General features: G+C 36.4%; 1 protein-coding gene and 1 long non-coding RNA gene across 2 annotated transcripts in view; one reads left to right on the top strand and one right to left on the bottom strand.

The window, feature by feature from the left end:
- Positions 1 to 3,421: 3,421 nt before the first annotated feature.
- Positions 3,422 to 3,815, top strand: LOC135833378 (uncharacterized). Its single transcript, XR_010556457.1, has 2 exons — positions 3,422 to 3,531; positions 3,615 to 3,815. It is a non-coding gene; the product is annotated as an uncharacterized LOC135833378 (long non-coding RNA).
- An 18,007-nt stretch (positions 3,816 to 21,822) lies between these two features.
- Positions 21,823 to 25,759, bottom strand: part of LOC135833376 (uncharacterized) — a 47,233-nt gene continuing 43,296 nt past the window's right edge. The window contains exon 8 of the transcript XR_010556456.1: positions 21,823 to 22,162. The gene's annotated coding sequence lies outside the window, so the exon portion shown is untranslated. The remainder of the gene's footprint in view (positions 22,163 to 25,759) is intronic.

The raw sequence follows: 25,759 nt of genomic DNA, 5'->3' as shown, positions 1-25,759 counted from the left end.
CCCAAAAAATTTCGAAAAATGCTAAAAACTCGAATAATAACCCTACAACTTCGTTCGAACGCATGTTCCAGTGTGTAAACAGTGCCTTTCTATGCATTGCCGCCATCAATTTCGCGATCCGCATAAACCGAGATCCACCAAAACGGCCTAAACCTGTTTTGAGGGTGGATCTCGCAAGATGCGTCGTTTATCTATTCTCAAAAATTGTAAATAAGTATATAAATAGTAGGTAAAACGAGATCCGGTTGAAAATGTGAGTACAGGGTCCCCCGGATCTCACGAGTACCGTAGCATATGAGAAAACTTGCGAGATCCGGCGAAAGGATCTCAGGATCTCGCAATGTCGGATTTTATATAAAACGGATCTCGTAATGTATGGTTTTTACATGTATATAGATAAATATTCTAGGGGGTAAACTCGTAACTTTTTTCTTGATTAACCAGCAAACTCATAAGTCATAACGTTTTGACAAACTCGTAACCTTTTTAGGACGTGACTTTTCGATAAGGTGTGGGGAGTCTACTGGCAAAGTTTGAGCAGGGATGTGAGATTGCTGTTCACACACTTTCTCATTTGACTCAATTTTCAAATGAGTTCATAGCCTAATTATTATCTACGAGGACATGAGAAAAAGGTGCTTATTGCCAAGAATCATTTTATTCATTTTTTACGTTCTGTTTGGTGATTCTGGTGGTTGAAGGTCTCCTTTTTCACATGGTGTGGTGAAAAATCGTCCAAAATGAATTTTTGACTGCTCAATTTCAATTTAAAGTTGGTTATGCAGGTCCGAATTTTCGTGTTTTTCAACATTAACATTGATTTTACGAGGAAAGTATGCATCGTTGCATCCTATGAAAAAAATGCCGTGAAGGAAATTGTAGAGCATAAAATTTCCTTTCTGCTCAGAGCTGGTTATTTTTTTGGAGGATGCTTTGTTCAAAAAGTATTTGCGAAAAACATGGATGCATAGGACTTGAAAAAAAAAAGCTTTCCTGAATAATTGATGTTTCGGCAATGAGCAACTTTTCCACAGGGCCCCCAAAAATCAAGTTATGGAATATAACGCGGCCTAACATCAAGTACTATCAAGCCTATGGGGTGACGCGTCGAGCGTATGCACAGTAACGAAGTTACAGATGGGACGTGAGTTTGTATTTTATACAAAACGTTATGAGTTTACCTGTATGCGGCTATATATATTTATTTATAAGTTTCAGCACAATTGAGATTTTTACATTTTCTGACCTGAAACCTGTTCTAATTGATTAAATCAACTCAAACTTGGGAAATGGAGTTCTTTTAGGATCTAGAATTGACTCCCGAAGTTTCAAGGGTCAAAGTTGAGAATTACAGAAAGGTCATTTTTTTAGAGGGGCATAATATAGCCCCAAATGAACAAAAAGGGTCCAAAATCATACCATAGATCAGTACCTCCATTGTGATCAACGTATCCAAATTTCAGCTTCCTAGGTCATCCCCACTCTATTTTAGGTGGGAAAAACCACATTTTACCCCTATTTTTGACCCCCTCACCCCCTGAAATTGACCTGGGGGGGTCCAAATTTTCAGCATATAATGAGAGGGTGCCCCTTGAAAGCTTTTTGCAGGATTCAACCTTCCAACCCCACTTGACCCCTCTCCAGGGTCAAAAAAGTGGATTTTTCAGTGTTTTTTGACGTTTAGCCACGCCTACAGCCCCTCCAAATTGACGTAGAGGGTCCAAATTTTCACAGTACATTGGGAGGATGTACCCGAAGTGCCTTTTGCATGTTTCAACCTTCCAATCACATTTGACCCCTCTCCAGGGCCAAAAGTGGATTTTTTCATCTATTTTATGTGTTTTTTGAAAATTTTGACGTTTAGCCAAGCCTACAGCCCCTCCAAACTGACCTAGAGGGTCCAAATTTTCACAGTACAATGGGTGGATGTACCCCAAGTGCCTTTTGCAGGTTTCAACCTTCCAACCCTATTTGACCCCTTTCCAGGGTTAAATGTGTTTTTTGACGTTTAGCCAAGCTTACAGGTCCTTCAAATTGACCTGGAGGGTCCAAATTTTCACAGTACATTGGGAGGATGTACCCAAAGTGCCTTTTGCCGGTTTCAGCCTTCCAACCCCATTTTACCTAAATCAGGGTCAAGACAGGTTTGTTACCACATTTGTCAAAGGAGGAAGAAGAGAGTTGGGCGAAGCCCAAGGGGGGTGAAGGGGGGACAACCCCGCGAATATAAGAAGGAAACAGCGGAAGGAGAGAGTTGGGCGAAGCCAAAGGGGGGTGCAGGGGGGGGACTCAGTCCCCCCGCGAACCGATCGCTGGATGCTCCAAAACGATTTGAAATCCCCCCAGCAGTTGACTTCTTAGCGTATTGAAATTAGTTTGCAGAATAAATTTCAGCTTTCCAACTACATTTTGGTGAAATTTTGTGGGAATTTCGAGTTTCGAAAATTTGCTGGAGGCTCCAGAACTGCTCGAAACTGTTTGAAATAGGTTCCAATCGATTTGGCATGTCGAAAATAGAGTGTACCCCAAATTTCAGCTTTCTTGGTCAATTTGGTAAAATTTTGATTTTTTCTCTCATTTTTGGCCTAAATTTGATTTTCAAAAATTCACCAAAAATCGAAAAACGCACTTTAGCACTTGAAATTTTGACAGGTGATAAATTTTTGCTTGATCTTTCGATCTACCTTTGTACAGTTTGAAAAATGTTGTGCAAGTCCCATTTTGGAACGTAAAATCTGCGATTTTGGCTGACCTGTCAATCAAGATGGCCGCCATTTTGTATGTAGGGCCACTTTTTTTTTTTAGTACAAGGGCTAGAAATGTTCCTTAGGACTCCCCCTTTAAGAAAAAAGTTGTTCTGGAGGATCGACGGGGGGGGTGCAATTTATCCTTAAGCAGGCTCCCCGACTAAGAGGTAAGTGGGCGAAGCCCAAGGGGGGTGCATGGGGGACAAAGTCCCCCCCATATAGAAGCGAAGCACAGGAGCGAAGCGAGGGTGCGAGTAGTTCAAGAGCCCTCAATGTTTGTGGCACAAAAATTTGGCTCTTACGTAGCGGCAGACTGCTACGACTTTTTTTCACTTTTCGAAACATGTAAACGAACCCATGCCTAATCGGAGCGTAATTTTGATGTTAGGAGGAAAACGAAGTACCTGACGATAACACAGTGAACCAAATGATCGCTAGGAGCGAAACTGAATTCCAAACGTTTCAAAAAATGGATCTAGAAAGACGTAGACAGGATGCTAAACTTGGCCCGAATCGTAAATCATGTCTATTAGAGGAATTCAAGTCACCCGACTGGTTGGTCAAAGATGATGATGAGGTAATTTCCTCCTACGCTTCTCTTTCACCGATAACCTATTCCAAATTTTGGAAATTTTTCATATAAATTTGATTTTACAGGTTGAAAAATGGAGAATGGACCATTGAAGATGATCAAGAAACATTAAATGCGAGCATGGGAGGTGGATCGAGAGCACCTAAGGAAGTAGACCATTCTGATAGTTTAACGGAAACAGAATGGCGGAAGGTAGGTACACCTATCTGAATAATTATCTCGATAAATATTTTTCAAGTCGAGATATGTATTATAATATTGAATAATATCTGTAGGCTATCGGCGATACTTGCAATAAAGGTGATGACGATGAAGAAATCAAAACCACCTAGAAAGCGACGAGGAAACGAAAGAAACGAGGCTCGATTATCGAATGACTATAACAATAATCCTTCGGTATCCTATCAAAAAAAAAAAAAAAGTCCAGCAGACATAGTCCACAATGAAAAATTGAAAAAGCAAATGAGACGTATTATGGATATCGTCATAGAATACAGAAACAAGTAAGTTTCGATCTGGGGCATTTTTTACAAGTACCTATAAAAAAAGTCGTAGCAGTCTGCCGCTACGTAAAAGCCAAATTTTTGTGCCAGAAACATTGAGGGCTCTTGAACTACTCGCACCCTCGCTTCGCTCCCGTGCTTCGCCTGTTTTTGGGGGGGACTTTGTCCCCCCTGCACCCCCCTTGGGCTTCGCCCACCTACCTCCTATGCATGCTTTTTTTCATGTTCTGCGCTTCTCTTGGACTACTCGCACCCTCGCTTCGCTCCCGTGCTTCGCCTGCATGTGGGGGGGACGTTGTCCCCCCTAAACCCTCCTTGGGCTTCGCCCAACTCTCTCCATCCGCTGTTTCCTTCTTCGGTTCGCGGGGGGACTGAGTCCCCCCCTGCACCCCCCTTGGGCTTCGCCCAACTCTCTCCTTCCGCTGTTTCCTTCTTATATTCGCGGGGGGACGTTGTCCCCCCTGCACCCCCCTCGGGCTTCGCCCAACTCTCTTTTTTCTCCTTCAAAAAATGTGGTAACAAACCGGTCTTGACCCTGATTTAGGTGAAATGGGGTTGGAAGGCTGAAACCGGCAAAAGGCACTTTGGGTACATCCTCCCAATGTACTGTGAAAATTTGGACCCTCTAGGTCAATTTGGAAGGGCTGTAGGCTTGGCTAAATGTCAAAATTGTCAAAAAAACCCGTATAATTGATGAAAAACTCCACTTTTTTGACCCTGGAGAGGGGTCTAATGAGGTTGGAAGGTTGAAACCTGCAAAAGGCACTTCGGGTACATCCTCCCAATGTACTGTGAAAATTTGGACCCTCTAGGTCAATTTGGAGGGGCTGTAGGCTTGGCTAAACGTCAAAAAACATGCAAAAATCCACTTTTTTGACCCTGGAGAGGGGTCAAACGGGGTTGGAAAGTTGAAACCTGCACAAAGCACTTAAGGGGCACCCTCTCGTTGTATGCTGAAAATTTGGACTCCTACGGTTAATTTTAGGGGTGAGGGGGTCAAAAATAGGGGTCAAATGTGGTTTTTCCCACCTTAATCAGAGTGGGGATGACCTAGGAAACTGAAATTTGGATATGTTGATCACAATAAGAGTACTGACCAATGGTATAATTTTGGACTCTTTTTACCTTTTTGGGGTCATATTATGCCCCTCCAAAAAGATGACCTTTCTGTAAAAATGGGGTTGGAAGGTTTAAACATGCAAAAGGCACTTCGGGTACATCCTTCCATTGTACTGTGAAAATTTGGACCCTCTAGGTCAATTTGGGGGGGCTGTAGGCTTGACTAAATGTTGAAATTTTCAAAAAAACGCGTTAAATTGATGAAAAAATCCACTTTTTTGACCCTGGAGAGGGGTCAAATGGGGTTGGAAGGTTGAAACCTGCAAAAGGCACTTCGGGTACATCCTCCCAATGTACTGTGAAAATTTGGACCCTCTAGGTCAATTTGGAGGGGCTGTAGGCTTGACTAAACGTCAAAAAACACGCAAAAATCCACTTTTTTGACCCTGGAGAGGGGTTAAATGGGGTTGGAAGGTTGAAACCTGCAAAAAGAACTCAAGGGGCATCCTCTCATTGTATGCTGAAAATTTGGACTCCTAAGGTCAATTTTAGGGGTGAGGGGGTCAAAAATAGGGGTAAAATGTGGTTTTTCTCACTTAAAATGGGGTGGGGATGACCTAGGAAGCTGAAATTTGGGTATGTTGATCACAATGGAGGTATGGACCTATGGTATGATTTTGGACCTTTTTCGTTCATTTGGGGCCATATTATGCCCCTCCAAAAAAAATGACCTTTCTGTAATTTTGAACTTTGACCCTCCCCACTGCAGGGGTCAACTCTAGCTCCCAAAAGAACCCTATTGCCCATGTTTTATCCCATTTCATTCATTAGAACGTCTCTTGATTCAAAAAGTAAAAAATTCAAGTTTTGGTGAAACTTCTATATAAATAAATATATATATAGGTATTAGTATCCAGACATGTCAACTATTGAATGGGTTAATTTTACTATACAAGTGGACTGACCAACTTCTCAACTATAGTTGACAAGTCATGGGTTAATTTTACTATACAAGTCAACTATGAGTTTTCCGAAACTTCCACCAGAGGGCGCATGGCTTAGAAATCAAGGCGCGAGGACGAACGCAGGGTCTACAGTCAATTTGTAGTGAGTAGAATGTGATGTGCTGGTGGAGATGTATGCAAATACAGTAGACTTCCGCTTATCCGGCTTCCGCTTATCCGGACAGCCGTATTATCCGGACGAAAAAAATTCTCCTTATTATCCGGACTTTTCGATTATCCGGACAAAATCCGTGTTATCCGGACAATCATACACAAATTACTTACGAGTACATAGTAAAAAATTTTTATAATCTTTGCTTTTAATTTGTTTTTCTCTAATTTTCTCTATTTCTTGAAGAAATAACATTCATTTCTTGTACTTTTTATTAAAAATTGTAAAATACACCTTTTATCATAAGAAAAAACAGTCATTTTCTACCAAAAATTCAACCAAAAAGAGATTAATCCGTATTATCCGGATTTTTGCTTATCCGGACAACCAAATTCCCCAGTTAGTCCGGATAATCGGAAGTCTACTGTACATCGATCCTGAGTGTACACGACAACAAATTTGACTTGAAATTTTTCAGTATTTTATTGGCCTATGGAAAATTTAAAAACATCAAAAATTTTTATGCTGTTTAAGCTTTCTTTTGGTGTCTTAACTTTCTCAAAATTCAAATTACTTGGACTCCATTTTCAAAAATTTTCTTCAAAATTTAGCCTAAAAATCTGATTACTTTTTTCAAAACATAGATTTTTTTAATATTAGACTGAATCTGCAAATAAAATTTTAATAAGTGATTTAGAACAGAAATTATACCAATTTTAGAATTTTGTTCACTTTTCTGCATATATGCCAAGCACAGTTGACATGTCTGGTCGCAAGCAAATATATATATATATACTGTCTTAGAGTACATTGCGAGATCCGACATATACACAGGCATTGCGAGATCCACCCAAAAAAAATCCGAAAAATGCTAAAAACTGAAATAATAACCCTACAACTTCGTTCGAACGCACGTTGTAGTGTGTAAACAGTGCCTTTCTATGCATTGCCGCCATCAATTTCGCAATCCGCATAAACCGAGATCCACCAACGGCCTAAACCTGATTTGGGGGTGGATCTCGCAAGATGCGTTGTTTATCTATTTTCAAAAATTGTATATAAGTATATGAATAGTAGGCAAAACGAGATCCGGCTAAAAATGCGTGTACAGGGTCCCCCGGATCTCACGAGTACCGTGGCATATGAGAGAACTTGCGAGATCCGGCAAAAGGATCTCAGGATCTCGCAATGCCCGATTTTATATAAAACGGATCTCGTAATGTATGGTTTTTACATGTATATATATGTAAAAACTGACACACCGGGAATCATCTAGTTTGAGCTTAAAACGTTGAGAACTATCAAAATTTTCCATCCCCGACCTTTTTATCCAAAGTTGGGCCTACCGCAATAGCCATCATTTTTTACAAAAATTTGGCTAAAAACTGAAGATAGGTACCTGGAAAAATTTATTAATTGGTCGGTGTGTTTTTTCCGCAGGGATAACATAGTGCTAAGCGAACCGTTTCCAAAATTGCCTTCAAGAAGGAAATTCCCCGATTATTAAGACATGATCAAGAAACCCATCGATATTCAGAAAATTAACACCAAAATCAACGATGGCAAAGTAATTTTTTAATTTTGTATTTTGGTCCTAGTTTGTGGTTCCTCTTTTATTTTTCGTTAATGTAATTGTTTTACTTCTTTTTTTACAAATTTGACTGAGGTTTAGTCAATTACCAATAAGATCTACTGTGCTTTTTAAGACTCTGTTGCAGTGAACATTGTGAATTTGCGTTGGACTCGCATGGTGAGCTATCCTATCTGACAGACAATTTTCGAATTAATCACAAACCATGCATTTTTCGATTTTTGGCGATTTTCGAAAAACTTTGGGCTAAAAATGAGGAAAATCAAAATTTTTTTGAATTGACCTAGAAATCTGAATTTTGATACGTATCCTATTTTCGCCTCGCGAATTGATTGAAAGCCGTTTCGAACTATTTTAAGAAATTTTAGAGCTTCCAGAAAAAGAACTTGCAAAAATACATCACGAACAAAGACTTTAAGTGGTTGAAAATGAATTTTTTTGTTTTTGGAGAATCTTTAAAAATTAAATTCGGACTAAAAATATAAGAAAATAAAAATCAAAAACTAACCAAATTTACCTCATTATTCGATTTTAGAATTTTTGAAATTCATTTCTGGTGCTTGCAAGTGCATTGTTTGATTTTTGGAGAATTTTTGAACATTTTTGGACTAAAAATGGGAAAAATCAACATTTTTTCAAATTGATCTAAATATCTGAATTTTTGTATGTGCTTCATTTTCACTCCCCCCCCCCACCACCGGTTGGATGAAAAGGGTTCAAGTAGAACCAACTGACGGAAAAAATTGAAATTTTGTGTTTTTTTTGCAGTATTTGTCGATAGATGAGCTAGAATATGATTTCATACTGCTGTGCAAAAATGCCCAAAGATGTAACGAAGACCAATCAGTGATATTTAACGACTCAGTCGAACTTGAAAAGGTTTTCAATGGATGCCAGAAATGAAGTGGAAAACTCTTCGTAATCGCTTTGCTTTTATCAATTACTATTTTTATATTTTACGCTTAATTAAACTACGAATCAGCTTTTTTAATGGGTGCAATTTATCGTTACTTTAAAAAAGGGGGTTAGCACGATAACCATAGCGGGTTATCACGATAAATAAGTATTCACGATGAAAAAGAGGATTGCACGATAAAAAAGTGTATTTCACTATAAAAAAATGTATTGCACGATTTCTTAAAAAACGAACGATAAATTAGGTGGTATCCACGATATATACAGGGTGTCTGGCGAGTGGATGTCAAAACTTCAGATTTGGATACAACCGGGTACGACTTGGAAAAAACGTTATATGGATAAGTTGCCTATCTTTAAATTTGATGAGGCAACTGAGCTTTGGAAAAAGATTGAGGAAAAACGTAATTTTGACCTTGGGAATGAGTAGTACTTGGAAAAATAAACAAATTTCGTTATTATGAATTTTTGCCCAACTTTAAAATTGAAGGGGCTAGAAATATTTTATACAAAAAATTTGAGAAAAACGTGTTTTCGACTTTGGGAATGGGTAGTACATATCTACTTTGAAAAATAAACAAATTTTGTTATTATGAATTTTTGGCTAACGTTAGAATTGAAGGCGTCAGAAGCGTCAGAAATAGACCTATTTTGAAAAAAAATAAAAAAGTATTTCAAGAAAAACAATTAATATTTCTGACGATTCTGACACCTTCAATTCTAACGTTAGCCAAAAATTCATAATAACAAAATTTGTTTATTTTTCAAAGTACCTAGATACCTAGATAGGTATGTACTACCCATTCCCAAAGTCGAAAACACGTTTTTCTCAAATTTTTTGTATAAAATATTTCTAGCCCCTTCAATTTTAAAGTTGGGCAAAAATTCATAATAACGAAATTTGTTTATTTTCCCAAGTTCTACTCATTCCCAAGGTCAAAATTACGTTTTTCCTCGATTTTTTTCCAAAGCTCGGTTGCCCCTTCAAATTCAAAGATACCTAGGCAACTTATTCATATAACGTTTTTTCCAAGTCGTTCCCGGTTATATCCAAATCTGAAGTTTTGACATCCACTCGCCAGACACCCTGTATGATAGAAAGAACAATAAAAAATATTAAATAAACAATTTCCACGAGAAGTTTTTGACAGAATGAACGATGAATAAGTGATGTCCATGATAAATAAGGATAAATGAACGACAAAAAGTATAAGATTTTCGCGAGTGAATAAAAAATTAAGTGTTCTATTAGGTATCTACTTCAATAAAGCTTTACGAGATAATGCCGTAACGCCGGACGACCTCGTTTACGTTTTTGACCCAATGGGGTGGATTTTGCTGCCAAGGGCGAGTTGAAATTCGGTAAATTTTCACCTGAGCCTAATACTTTTTCCCGAAATGTTCCGATTCTCCCATAATTGAACTTGAAAAAATCGAAGATTTTCAATGAAATTACGAAAAATTATATTTTTTTACCTATTCATCGCCTTTGCACGCCCTTCTGGGGCCCCATTTGGGTTTCGAACCAAAATAACGTCAAAAATGAATTCTGGAGCCCAAACAACGTACATATCGATACCCCGCCACTCGACTTTTTCAAAATATTCACCCCTTTACATCCTCCCTGGGGCCCCATCTGAGGTTCGAACCAAAATAACAACAAAAATGAATTCAGCGGCGCCTCAAAATACCCGTGTATCAAAAAGATTGATGTCAAAATTTGCATTTATTTCTGAGATCTGATTTTTGATACCCTAAAAAATGAATCTGTCCCACTGTGTGCCAGCGTTTTCTTCTGTCAATGAAAAATATCGTGCAAATCAATAAAAAAATATCGTGTTTATCAATGAAAATTATCGGGCTAGACACCTTTTTCAATGGTTGAAAAATGCTGTGCTTACCACCTAAACTAACGTTACTAAGCCACGTTTTATCGTTCAAATGGTTATCGTGCTAATCACCTTTTTTATCATTCGATTATATATTTCCCTTTTTTAATCCCGAGTGTTTGTATAAATGTATATTTATAGACGATTTGTATGTAACTTATTATTTTATATAGAAATGGTTTCCTTAGGAATTAATTTAACGAACCGTCAAGAGTTTTTTAGGTTTTTAATTTTTATATAGTTTTGCATTTTCTTGTTTTATTTAGGTATTTATATAATAAAGCCAAATTAATTTTAAATTGCGTTGAATTTGTTAAATGTGTATGTTTAGTTAATCAGGTGTCTCTGGCATAGTACACCTATCTAATTCAATTTTTACCAAATTGATGGCAGTCTTCATTGGACAGAATCGATGATTGTACATTTAATTGTTGAATCTCCTGGCGTACTCAGCATCAAGTTTACGTTTTTCGGTTACTTCTTTTTGTAACTGGGCAAGTTTATTTCTCAAATTCATCTTCTCTTGAAGTTTTTTTTCGTGTCCTACAATTAGGAAGAGTTGAGTGATTGGCAATGATAAAAGTTTAATGTCCAAGTATGGTTAGTTTCAAAAAGAATTTCACTTTTCTCCATTACCTACTGTACTTATTTAAGCTACAAAATTCAATTTCAGTAAGCATTTCAAGTTAGTGATACTGAATTATTTCTTACCAATCAATTTGGTCAAAAATAAGATTAACTGACTAGGTAATAATAAATCAGTAGTTGCAGTTCATTTAATGGCAAACCAAGTGTCCGAAATAATTTTCCCGCAAATATTAAAATTAATCATTTTTTGAAAGAAACTCGAAAAGTGGAAAATAAAAATCTTGAAAAACAATAAAGCTCCATAATACCTCAATAAAATTACTGCTGGACTTTTTCAGAAAAGTTTTTCATCTTCCCTCCAAAACTGTCGTGTTTTTTGGTGAAATTTTGATAGATTTTAATTGATTAGGTACCTATAATCGATCCAAATAATTAGGTAAACTACTACATTTTTCCCACCACTATTTAATTCGCGTGATGACATGACCTATTTTGCACATAACAAAACTTCGGGGTTCATGTATTTTCTTATCTGGCCCCATTTCTTACTAATGAAGAACTGACCGAAAAAATGAATTGAAGAACTACCTACGTAGAAAAGATCGATTTCGTGATATCAATTATCATCGAGTGGTCAAATGGACGGACTTTTCTGAAATCATCTGTGAAGTCTGCTGTCTGTCAACTACGCTATTACAAAATTCTCATGCTTTCCTAGGGTTGCCGATATTCCGAAAGCTTTCGAAGACTTCTCCAATCTTTCCGCTCACTCCAGCCAACTTTCATCACCATTTTTTGATACTCTTCATTCTTTTTGGGCTCTTTATAACAAGCTAATAATTATACATATAAAAAATTCGTCTTTCTACTTTGCTTCGCTTCTGTTCCTGACCTCGAACTACAAAAATTGCAATATTATGATTTATGAAGCAACAAAATGTAATTTGTGAATAATTCATCAGTTCGAAGCATTTTAGCAAATTAATCATTGTTTCATCGTCATTCGTCACAGGGCTCATACTCGCGTATTTAATAAATGACCTACAAAATAAACTTTTTTTCAACATTTAATTTTTTTCAAATCAGGGTTCTACTTTTTGAATTGAAAAAAAAAGTGTTAGGTAGCAATATGAACAATAAATAATTTACAAAAGAATTCTTTTCAAACTGGTCACCTCCCTTTTCTGTCTCACAGTTAGAAAGCTCTACAGACTATTCTCAAATTCTCACTTTCTTCTAAAAATACCAAAAATTCTCTGCTTCTGTCAATTTTTCCAAAAAGTTATTTCTTGCCAAAAATTGCTAAAATTTGTCGCTTTGTTTGCAAAAAATTCAACGTACATATTTCAAAATTAATTATCTAACAATTCACAAAAATTCTGAAAATATTCAAAATTATTTGATCAACTGTAAAATATGTGGCAATTTTAGGCGATGATAATCAAGAAGCAATCGAATGTGTGAAAATTTGCATTATTCAAAATACTTGAAATGAAGTTCACGACTCACGTTGCTCTCTTTTCAATTTTAACGGTATTTTTAGTTGGGAGATCCCTGCAGATCTAGCGTTGCCGTTCCCTTTGGCTCGACCATAGACCCCGACCCGTACCCAAACAATCAGCAATCCTTATCACCAATTTTGGACTCCTAAAAATTTACGTTGTTGATCGTTAATACAATTGCAAGCAATAAATGATGAGTTCTGAGTAATTTTATTAAATTTAATCACTAAATCATAAGAAAAGAAAGAAAAAACGAAGAAAAATCCTATAATGAGTAAATGAAACTTGAAAAGTGCCAGTTTTATGTGCGATCTGTGGTGTTGAATTCGCTCAAAATTCTAGTCAGAAATCGTCACAATGCGTAAATTTCATGATTTCCCAGCAATTGTTTTAAAAGATTCGACTACATGGTCATGTTGTATGTGCCAATGTGAAGACTCACTGCTGAATCTTCGAAATCACTAAGTAATAACACAACACAAAATATACAACTGATGGAAGAGAAAACGAAGGGAAAAATTGAAAATTCTTTCTATGTGTTTATTCATGGCGTTGTAATTTCAATCACTTGCTGTTGAGCAAACTCAGTGTTTTTGTAAAGATGGAATCGGCTGAGTATCTACTCAAAAAAAGTACCCAATAAATTTATGCATTTGTTTTTGTTGTTTCATTACTTATTATAGGATTTTTTTTCGTTTTTTCTTTCTTTTGATCTTTAATAAAAATTACTCAGAACTCATCTTATTTATTGCTTGCGATTGGATCAACGATCAACAACATGAATTTTTACAAGTCCAAAACTGTGATAAGGATGGCTGATTGTTTGGGTACGGGTCGGGGTCTATGGTCGAGCGTCAAATTCACTTTGACTATCAACGGTATTGGAATTTCGAAAAAAATTTTTGAATACTCTACTCACTTACCCTCCCCCCCACTATCTAGTAAAAATAATAATTAAAGGGTACAGTAATTTTATTTAAGGTGCGTTCATGATTGTCCGTAACTCTTACGGCCTGTTACAGAAAAGTAAAAATTTTTTTACTTTTCTGTAATTTTCTTTGTTCTTTTCTGTAAAACAAAACGTTACGGTTACGGACAACGTGAACTACGCCATAAGAATTCTTGTATTTTACTTTTCCGTAGCAGACCGTAACTTTTATTACCGTTGATTACGGACAATCATGAACGCAGCTTTTATTTTTGTTTTCAAACAGTTTGATCTGGAATTGAGCAACCAGGTTTTCATAGTGCTGCTCGGCTCTGCTTAGCTGTGTGCATTTCACTGTGGATGTGGATGTGGGTAACGTCTTCTGACGTTGCAAAATATCCGAAAAAATAAAAACACACCAAGAACAGTGCTTTAGGAAGTATATTACAAAGAAAATTAACTAATCAATTTAAAATGACCATCGTCGAATTATTTAATACCATATCGGAATCGAATTGGAGTGTTTTAGAAAAGCTCGCCATACTATTAACCTTATTGATGACGGTGATTGGCTTAATCCAGTCATTAATTTCAAGTTGGAGATTTTTATGGAAGACATTCAAATATGTCTTCCGTAAAACAAAATTTCAAGAAGTAAGTATTTTTTCTTTCTAGTAAGTTCTTTCTTTGTTACTTTTTATTGTGATGAACTGAGGAAATATGACGAGCTTCCGCGAATGAGTCAAGCTGCTGCAGCCCAAAAACTAACGAGGAAGCGGAAGAGAACTGGCAAAGACGAAGAAGTTGAAAATGCATTGAAAGTTTGGTTTACAAATGTTTGTGACAAAGATGCCAGAGTCAGTGGCCCTCTAATGAGGCAAAAGGCCGAAGAAATTGGTAAACGACTTGGTAAGCCTACAATCATAAACGATTATTCTGCGGAGGACATTTATGTACATATAACGCAGATGAGACTGCTCTTGCTCTGTACTACAGAGCTTTACCGGAGTACACCCTACGTGTTCAAAAAGAAAATGCTAAAGGAGTGAAAGCTTGCAAGGAACGTGTTACTGTGCTGTGTTGTGCTAGCATGGCAGGTGAGAAAAAAGAACTGTTGGTAATCGGTAAAAGCAAGAACCCGCGGTGTTTCAAAGGTGTAAAAAAACTGCCAGTAGAATATTGTGCCAATTCGAATGCTTGGATGACGTCGATCATTTTTTCGGATTGACAATTGCACTGCTCATTCGTGTAATTTTGCTTTAAAAAACATGAAACTTGTTTACCTTCCCTGCCAACACGACATCTATTATGCAGCCATGTGATCAAGGGATTATTCGAACAATGAAGTCGTACTACAGGTATCAAATGCGAAGCAGAATTTTGAATCTTTTTGACGAGGCACTTCCTACTAAAGAAAAATTGCGGGCTAATGATTTGGCAAAAAAAAACATCACTGTTGAACGCTCTACACATTCTTGTGACTGCTTGGAATTCTGTGACAGATTCCACTATACGGAACTGCTTCAAAAAAGGCGGCTTTACATCGAATTCGAAATGTTACGATAATGATGAAGAAACTATCCAATCTCTACCGATACCCAAAGATATCGACTCTGAAATGTATGAAGAATGGTTGAACGTCGATCAAAATGTTGTCACTTCTTGTGTTACCGCTAAAGATGAATTTTTATTGAGTATGAGCCACGTAAATCAATCTGACAATGAAACAGATGAAATTGACGAAGATGATGCAATTCCGAAACCTCCTTCTCATAAAGAAATGCTAAATGAAATTTCATCAAAAAATGTACTCCTCACATAAAAAACAAACGTTTTTTACTCTTCGAAACTCTGTCATCGTTCAGGCCTATTAGCTTTTCTTTTTCAACATTGAAATTTCTAAAAAAAAAAACATCATTCGAATTCTAAAATTTTAAACCAAAAAAATCGACTCCTCGCATTAAAAAAACAAAGCTTTTTCACCTATAAAAATATACATTGATATAGTGTAGGCGAATTAGCTGAAAAATCGCATTAAAAAAACATTTTTACCTAGCAAAGATTTTTTGCGGGAAATTGTCGAGGGTGACCCCCTGAATAATTCGTGAGAGTTACCACCCCGTACCCCTCTTGCTAATTTTTTATGGGGGGGGGCTGAATCCCCCCTTCCAAATGGGGTTTTCGCAGATTTCTTCTCAGTGGTTGATTTTACGTTAAAAACAGTTCAGTACTTTTTTATTCTACGTCCCGATCTAGTGATATATCAACTGTCCTTATATCCCCAAGGGGGTGGGGCTAGAACCATTCAAATGAGGGAGGTTTTCTAAAAAGCACCAAAAAACTATCGGCGCATAGGAGGGGAGAAATGGCCCCCGAGAGCGTTCGGGTTGATACTAGCATGGAAGGTGGGTATCATCGAGAAACTACCGCGTGAAAAATGTCAGATCCACGCCACCTCCCCTTTTTTGAAATTTCAATAACACAGTTCTCAGCCCCATTTCAACCGATTTTGAAAATTTTTCTGGAAGTTATGTACATCCTTAGTAGGTCTCCCCACAAAAAATTTCAACCCCCTCCCCTCATATTTACCCCTCAAAATGGTGTGTTTTTTTATTTTTTTATGCCTATTAACAACCAAGATTGCGAGGTACAATTTTGGAATCACGTTTTTCGGATGTATTTGTGGCCCCCAAACATCATATACTATATTAAAAATTTTTGCTTTGGTGTGCTGTGGTGAAAACTTGGAATAATGTATCTTAGGGGGGTGGGGATGAAATGGGAATTTTGAAAAAAAATAACTATTAATGAGTAGGGTATCGTTTTCATATGATTTGATACCGCTGAACACGAATATGACCTCAGATTTTCTACTACACTCACCTAGCCCTCTCCAGAGCCCCTCACCCCTCCTCAATTTTCACGATTTTTGATATGAACTTATTTTGATGACATAGGTGTCGTTTTCATATGATTCAATACCACTGAGCACGAATATGACCTCAGATTTTGTGCTACACTCACCTAGCCCTCCCCAGAGCCCCTCAGCCCCCTTCAATTTTCAATATTTCTGAAATAAAGAGAGGATTACTAGCTTTTCACTGTATATTTTTCTCAAAAAAACAATTTTAAGAGTCCTCATCACCCCTTCCCGTGGTCGGAGGGGGAAAAGTTAGTGGACAAAATTTGTAGGAAATTTGATGTACAACACGATTACCGAGCTATTTCTAATGTGAAATCAATCCTCGAGGAGGAATAATAAAAACTGAGGGGGGGCTGAAAACTCTGGAGAGAACTACGTGGCTGTAGTGGAAAATCTGAAGTGGTAAAGGTGCTCAGCAGTATCAAATCATATGAAAACGACAGAAATGTCATCAAAATAACTTTATTTCAAAAATATTGAAAATTGAGGGGGGCTGAGGGGCTCTGGGGTGGGCTAGGTGAGTGTAGCACAAAATCTGAAATCAACCACTGAGGAGAAATCTGCGAAAACCTCATTTGGGGGGGTTCAGCCCCTCATAAAAAAATTAGCAAGAGGGGTACAGGGTGGTAACTCTCAGGAATTATTCAGGGGGTCACCCTCGACAATTTCCCGCAAAAAATCTTTGCTAGGTAAAAATGTCGCGTTGTGCTTTTTTTCAAAATTGCATTGTGCTTTTTTTTTCGAAATCGCATTGTCCTTTTTTTCAAAATCTCGTAGTGCTTTTTTTCGAAATCTCATAGTGCTTTTTCTCAAATTCGCGTTGTGCTTTTTTTGTGAATTCCCGTTGTATCCACTTTAGCGACCCCTAAAAACCCCTATTTCGATACCCACATTAAATTTTTCAAAATTGCACGTTTTGCACCCTCTCCGAAAATTGAGGGTTCATTTTGAAATTCTCTTTGGATGGTTCATTTCGAGGTTAAAGTGAATATGAATGTTAAACTTAACTTTATGGACCCTATAAAGCCCTATTTTGATATCCATGTTGAATAAAGAAAATGCCTACCTTTAAAATTTGGCCTCATATTTGAAAAATTTAATCATGTGTACACTGTACAGGCAATGTTCATTTGATTAAATTAAATCATCTAACTTGAAATTTTTATTAGTCCAGACTCCAGAATGCTGAAAAGCACATATAAATGCTTCAAACACACATCACTTCAACTTCTCTAGTGGCTCAATTGGTACGATAGGTGACTACTGAACTAGGGGACCTGGTTCAAAACCACCCTCAGGCATCAAATTTTTTTCAACATTTTAATTTTTTTTAAGAAGAATCCCTTTGTGGTAGAAGAGTCTGCAATCAAAAACAATAACTGGGTTGCTGTAAATATATTTTTAAAACAATTCGCAATCCAAAAAATGGCGACATTACCAATGGTGACATTACCATTGGTAACCAGTGGAAATGTCACCAGTGGTTCTTGACGAAAGTACCAGTGGTAATATCCTTTGGTAAATACCACTGGTACTGTTTTGCATGGGTCGCTTCGCTCGGGCTGATCGCCTGCGTGAGACTGTTAGCACTAAGCCTTGAAAGTATCACCAATTTCAACATTCATGTTGCCTTTAGTTAATCGATCTTTGAATATTACTTTGTGCATTGAAAAAAATAGAGTACCTATCTGAAAGGACTGCATTTTTTCAATACTCACATTAAAAATATGGGTAAAAAGTCGCATGGGTCAAATGTTGTTTTTCAAAAATGGCGAATTAATCATTTTATGGGTGGAGTGTCTCGTGGATCAAATGTCTCACTGCCCGTGTTTGTTCTTGTTCTTCTAATGATGATTTTGTTTTCAGGACAAACAAATAGATGAAGCCATTTTACAGCTAACGAAGAAATTCCGCCTGTACTCATTCGGTCAAATTCTGTGGATAAACAGGATAACCACCATTTTTGATACGGAAGACGCTTTAGGTAATCTTTATAATGTGGGTGTTTTTGACAAGTTCAAGAACCTCACGCCAAAAAGTAAGAAAACCAATTTGATAAATTTTTCAATGCAACAAATGAGGGAAGCCTACTTGTAGGATTCCCTCATTTTTGTATGTACAGTCGGCCCGGCTTATTATAGATCCGCTTAATAGAATCACCTGTTTAATATGCTCAAAATGATCGGTCCCAATTTTTTGTACCTAATTACACAGAAAATTACTCGTTTAATGTAATCAAGCTCCCTGCTTAGTAGAATCATTTTGTGAGACATTTTGCGGTATTTTTGGGAAAATACCTTGTTTTTTCATATTTTAAATCAAAAATTTTTGAATTTCTTACATTGTTTATTCTCTTATTTTTTGGAAATCTGAATTTCTAAAAATGTTCTCTGAAGTGATGATAAAATTGGGGAGAGGGGGAGGGAGATCTAAATCTAAACATCTGGAAATTCTGAATAATAAAAAAAAATCGAAATGCTTTCTGAAGTAGTGAAAAAATGACATTGAACCCCTCCTCCTTCCATTCTAATAAAACTGGAGAAATTGTTATACTTTTGTTCTTTTGTTCTATTTTTTAATCATGGAACGAAAATTTTGTGACTCCCCTTTCTATTGGGGTAATGGCTTGTTTTTTCATACTTACTTTAAATCAAAATTTTTTGTTGGATTTTTCACTTATTATTCTCTTATTTTTAAATTTTAGTTTCTAAAAACTTTCTTTCAAGTGATGATAAATTTGGGGGAAAAATCTAAACATTTGAAAATTGGAAAAATAGATAATATGTTATGTGCATAAATCGTAAATTCGCGAGTATTGTAATTTTAATCCGTATTTTTAGTATGCATGTACAATTGTAGTAAATTTTTAATGTGAAAATTGTGTTTTTTCAAAATAAGCGGGGCCAACTGTATTTTATGGGCTTGCTGGGTGAAATAATGGTGGTTAGACGGTAATTTTGAATTTTTTTCATTTGTTTTTTTCCGAATGATAAGTCATTTATTTTCTTATGGTTCACCTAAATAGGGTTAAAAAGTACTTTTTTTCTTGGCTATAATATGCTCATAAAGTGATAACATCACATCCACGTTGAGAGCTCTATAACAGGAGGAGCGTGTAACAACGGACGCGGGAGGGAATCTAGTAAAAGCTTGCAACAATTCATCTTCAGAAAAAGTAAAAATGTCATTTTTTCTTTTTGGTTAAACATGGGGTCTCTGCCAATCCGCCCCTGGTGTAGTTGACACCAGCTAATAATTCACCAACGTATTTTTGCTGGAACTGTTTCAAAAATAAAAAAACGAATAGATAAATAAATAAATACTTACGCGTTGTTATGATTCAATAATTAATCTCAGGTGAGAAACGTAAAATGACAAATGACAGCAAGATGTAAGATAAGGTGCACCAGGGCAAGGCAGAATCTTCGGGTAAGTCCGTCAACCGTATATAATGGACGAATAATTCAAATCGGAGAATATGACGGCTAGATTTTGGATGCAGAATCCTGGAAACATTCTGCACATGCGCCAGTTTTACTAGTGTTGGTAAAGTGGTTGGTTGTGTTACGAGATGGTTACGATTATGAGTGACGTCGACTTTGGGCCCCAAATTCCCAAAAACCATTTCCAAAAAATGTCAAAATCGCGTTTTTAACGTTTTTACGAAAAATTTGTAATCAAGAAACGTGGACATGTTCAAAACTACATTTCTCATTTAAGTATAATTTTGCTGATTTTTAAAAAATAATGAGATTTGAGACGTTATTTTGAAATGAACAGTTCAAAATGTTGATGTGATATGGCTGGAGAGGACTGCATGAGCGGGGCAGGGGAAAAAGAAAAATGAATAAGTACCTAAAACTTAGTTCTGAGCACGTCCACGTTTCTTGATTACAAATTTTTCGTAAAAAACGTTAAAAACGCGATTTTGACTTTTTTGGAAATGGTTTTTGAGAATTTGGGGCCCAAGGGTGGTGCCAAATGAAATTTTTGTTGGAACCAAAATATAGAAAATTTTTCAAGAAACAACTTTTATTTCGTGATTTTTCTTGTTGGAACGATATTCAAGGTGATAGGAAAGTTTTTAATGTGTGGGAGGGGGGCTGAGAAAAGGGGGAAGGGAAGGGATTGGAATACGAGCTAGACTCACTTGTTTCAATGTGAAAAGTAATAATCAATCATAAAATCGCGTTCGAAGTCTAAATCGACTGTATTTTCAATTAAAATAGCAAAAAAATGCCGATTCGCGACTTTTCAAACGAAATCGGGACGGGTTAGCGGGGGTCAAATCAAAAAACCAATTACGCCATTCGATTCGTCATCTCAAATCGCAACTTTTGAGTGCTACTCGTTTTCGGAAAAATTAGGTATTGGTACCTTTAAATCCAAAAAACAGCCTTTTTCCCCAAAATGACCCTACTTTGGGAAATCGAAGACTATACATTTTTTCCGCTCCACCCTACTGTGTAGCAACTGCAACACTGAACCGTCTCTCTCTCCACCAGCGCCTGACCAATCAGGACACTATAAACATCATGTTTGGCGCATGAGCAGAAGGTTTCCTGGATTCTGCATCCAAAATCTAGCCGTCACATTTTGCTTCATTTTCAACGTTGAATTATTTGTCCATTATTTACGGTCGACAGGTAAGTCAGAAAACTTGCTCTAGTCTCTAGTGCCTAGAGGTTTATATGTATATGCCGAAGTGCTACCAAAGGTGATTTGAGAGTACTACCCCCACTTCATCCATCGACCTTTTATTTATCTAGAAGGCTACTCATATGCAAAATTATCCCACTGGTTATGTCGCCAACTCTGTGGATTTCGAATTGTGAACAAACGCATCTGCTCATGCGTCAGGAAATGTGTGTGTGTATTTTGTTGTTAGTGGATGGATTAGTGGTGGTACTAGTGAGGAGGTGGTGTTTACAGTTTATTTATACACATCAATTCGTGAGACATGTGCAGATGCATTTGTTCACAGTTCAAATTCAAAATCCACAGAGTTGGCGACATAAGCAGTGGGATAATTTTGCATATGAGTATAGTCCGTCCACACTCAGAACGGTCTGACGTCACAATTTGCTGTAGACGTTTCAACGACTGAAAGGGTAGGAAAAGGAAGAGATTCATATTGCGTTGACGAGTTGAGCAATTTCTTCACGCAAATAAAAATTACATAGTAACATTAATTACTCGTAATTAATTAATTAATTTGAAAGTTGCGCGCGCTATTCAACAGCATCTTATCCCAGCAATTAAAGAAAAAACCACCCCGCAACCATCTGAACCTGAATCACCTGCACCGTGACAGATTTTTACCCATTCAACAATACTTCGATCCACCAAAACTCTGGCAAAGTGGAAGAACGTTATATCCCTCTTACAGCACAAATTCTCGATGGTTTCGCCGAAATCAAACATCGCCAATCACTCCCGATTGATCATGACAGCGATAGCTCCTCCGAATAACTTGATAGTCTTATAATTATATTCATAGGATTAGTTTTATCGTTATAAAAATTAACAACCAATGCATGATGCTTATATGTACTAATCCCCTTAAGTTTAAAACACATACCGTCGTATGTATTCTATTATTATTATAATTTATTAATGCAAACCCTGTCCCAGTACGAGTTTAGCTACTGAAATTGGGACCACAATGTCCGTAGTATGATAGATAATTACAATGATATCACGATGACGTACAATTACAACGATATTATCCGCTCACGACTCGCGCCATATCGCCGATGATCAATCACCACCGTTCGCCGATCCAGGAAATCACGACATTGTACCGTACCTACATATTTCGTTTGCATTAATTCGATATTCATGTATATATATGTATATTTTTTGCACTTCTATGTTCTAATTGTATTTTTATGCATATTTTTATTGCTTAGAGAGGGGGACAGTCTCACACTGTATGCGTCAACTGTTTTTCACATAGGAATTCAAACTCAGGATGACGTAAAACATGCGACTTCTCATATTTTCTCTTTTTAAACTCGTCACTCCTGAACAAACAACAATATTTAAAAATTTTTTTTTTATTATTTTCCATTATTCTTATAGATTTTTTCAAACAATTGTAGTATGGCCTGACCCCTGATACATGAAAAATAACTCAGATTCGTGCTTCTTTTTTCTCATAAAAAATAACTGGAACCCTCCGATGCCATAGTTACTCACAATGAAAATAAAAAGACACATCCTCAGTCTGAGAAAATATTTTATTTTAAACTCAAAATTATTAGGCAAAAATTTCAAAGGTCATTGACACCATGCTTGCCTCCCATATATTTCCTCTCGATAATTACTTTCTTTTTACACGAATTCTTCTAATTTTTCTTTATTATTCAGAAAATAATTTCTCTAATCTTCTTTCAATTTTTTGTTTTTGACGTAAAATGAAAATCCAAAATTTTTCTATCAATAATCATAGGAATCGTTCTGACACCACAGTTCACACACTTTGCCATGTATTATTCTCAAACGATTGTCGAATATTTATACCTTCAATACTCAACTACCCTTTTGACCCTGTTTCCGTCGCTCTAATCTGGACCAGTGGACATCTTGACCACAATGGGTCATCAGTGTTGTATATTTTTAGACTATGACTTATTGGGGTTGGGGTTACATTATGAAAGATTAAGTTTGCCACCCCAAAACTTCCCGCCTCCGCTTTCTTTTTTGAAAAACTTTGTCAACTCAAAATTAATCTGCACTCATCGCAGAAAAGAACGGAGGGGCAGTGGATATCCTCTTTGAGGGATGATTCTAGGAACAAGGGGGGGGGGGGGGGTACAGGGCATATTGTCGGGTTCATCCTTATTGGTCCGTGCTTCACATCGTTAAGGTGCCTCTCTGAAGTATACCCTTGTAGGGGCAAATGTAATGGGGAAATATGCCCTGACCACCTTAGGAGGTTAATATTGTACTCATTGCCATAGGCAATGATTTGAAGATGTAATCGGTGCAATTTACTGTGAAAATTTTGTAGTAATTCTTCGGCTGCGGCTGTTTTTGTTTTAATTTTTTCATGTACAATAGTCAGATTTGACTCGCGTCCAAACAACATTAAAAAAATATATCATTCAAATTAAAGAATTGTTGAGCCAAAAACGTGTTTTCACCTGAAAAAACTTTACTTCTCAAAACAAACTTTTGCCCTCGCTCAGGGCTCGTACTTAGTCATTTTTTAAGTACCTAACTAAGTTACTAAAGTTAGTAAAAATAACTTTGGGTTACTTTTTCAATAGGCAGTTTTGGTTTCTCAAATTTTTTTTTTTTCATTTCAAAAATTCAATTTTTGTACCTACCTTGATGAGAAAAACATGCTAGTAATATCCATAAGTGAATAATTTGAGAAAGTTGACCTTCTTATACATATACACTTTCATCGCCAAAAATGGCTAAAAATCTCACCTTTTGTCAACATTTCCAAAAATAGCCTAATTTCTTGCCAAAAATTGTTACTTTTTATGTATTTAAAAAATTCAAGAAATATCCATTCCCCTTCCTAAAAATTACCTAAAAATTCCGCTTTTTTTCCTAAAAAAATATGACCAAAAAATGTCTCCCATTTTCAAACGAAGGTTGCGAAAAAAATAATAAATTTTTTGGCCAAAAATTCTCGCTTTTTCTCAAAAATAGTCAATCTTGCTTGTTGCTTAAAATTGTCAACTAGCCGCTAACCCTACGCTGGCTACGAGCCTGGTGAGGAAGTTAATGTGTACAGTGTTTGGGATTTTACCCCGATCTATGCCTTTTTAGATTAATTAACGTAAGTAGTCATAATCTACCTATAGACATGGGGATTTAGTGTGAACCATGGTCATAGGTAGGACGACGAAAGACGCGATTACATCAGGCGTTCTTATTATTTTTCAATATACAATTTCACATTATTTGTAGACGATCATATGATTTGTAACTTCGTATTACGTGACCTGTTTAGTTTAGATGTAGGTGTTTTTTCTCAAGTTAAATGGTTATTTTTTAGTTGCACTTATTCTTAAAATATTATTAGCAGAATCATGCTTGTAAATTACATCGATTAAAAAGGATGCAAGCTGATTCAAATGAGTGTTTTTGTTTACATTCTTTTTTAATTTAAATGAATACTGGTGGTAGGAAGGGTGAACTCTGACGATTTTGAGCTAGAATTAGTGGTGATGTTGATATTTAGAAAAATTTCATATCGATATATCACGATATTTTTTCAAGAGATATCGATATATCGTCAATATATCAATATCTTTAACCCTTTCGGCTATGAGACAAACTGACGGATAAAATTCGAAGTTGTGAGGTCCGGGGGTGACTAGTACTTTTAGAAAGTGCAGTCTTTGACCAACTCCACATAGGTGAATACAGGAGACCTATATTCTAGCTCTGACTAACGAGATCAGAAAGAAATTGTATCGCGATGCGACTCGAAATAAATAAATAAATCACCGGAGGTGCGCACTTGTAATAAATTGTATTTACGAGTAAAGTACAATTTCATTACTAAAACAAAGAGACAATAAAATGTACATGGCACTAGGCCTAAAACGATTTCCCTAGCACAAGATTAATAATAACTAGGGCTAGGATTTTTAAGCGCTATCAAACACGTTTTAAGCGCTATAAAAAAGCATTAAAAATGTAAGAAAAAAGCAAAAAAAAGCGCTATCAAATCCTACCATGTTACATATCAAAATGAAGGTTTTTTCCAACCCAGCAAGATACCTCCCTTAAATATATGTACAACATGAACCAAAATGAACGAAAAGAAGAAAATGAAAAAAAAAGGAAAAAACTGAAATACTTAAAAATAAAAATTGGAAAAAAAATAAAATAAATTAAAAATCGAAAAATGAAAACTGAATCTGTTATTTTTCAGTTTTTTCTCCCTTGTTTTTTTAAACTGATCTTTTTTCAAAATTTTTTTTTTTCCAAAAATGTGCAAAAAGTTGATAAGTTTTTGTATTTTGGGAACTAATTTCTTCAATTTTACCTATTTTTTACCAAAAAAAGCGCTAACGACGAAAAAAAGCCTCAAAAAAGCAAAATTTCTGCCTTTTTGACCCAAAATAAGCATTTTAAAGCATTTACACCCAAAAAAAGCAAAAAAAAGCACTATCAACTTTCACCATTCGTCTCAGAATGGAATGAAACGCAAAGAAAATATATTTATGCCGTATAGGGTGTTGCTACAAAAAAAAAGCATTATCATAAAAATCCTAGCCCTAATAATAACTATACGCGAGCACGGCTATATTAAAACTGTTGGCTCTGCCCATGTTACAATGTCGGAAGTGGTCCTTGGACCAAGTCCAATAGATGTCTCTGCCTTATGGAACTTTCCACGGAACTTTCCATTGGCAGTGATACCACTTCCTCCAGA

The sequence above is a fragment of the Planococcus citri genome, chromosome 1 (assembly GCF_950023065.1).
Source record: "Planococcus citri chromosome 1, ihPlaCitr1.1, whole genome shotgun sequence".
Taxonomy (NCBI): Eukaryota; Metazoa; Arthropoda; class Insecta; order Hemiptera; family Pseudococcidae; genus Planococcus; species Planococcus citri.
The sequence above is the reverse complement of the archived record's forward strand: the minus strand, read 5'-3'. Positions and strand labels throughout refer to the sequence as shown.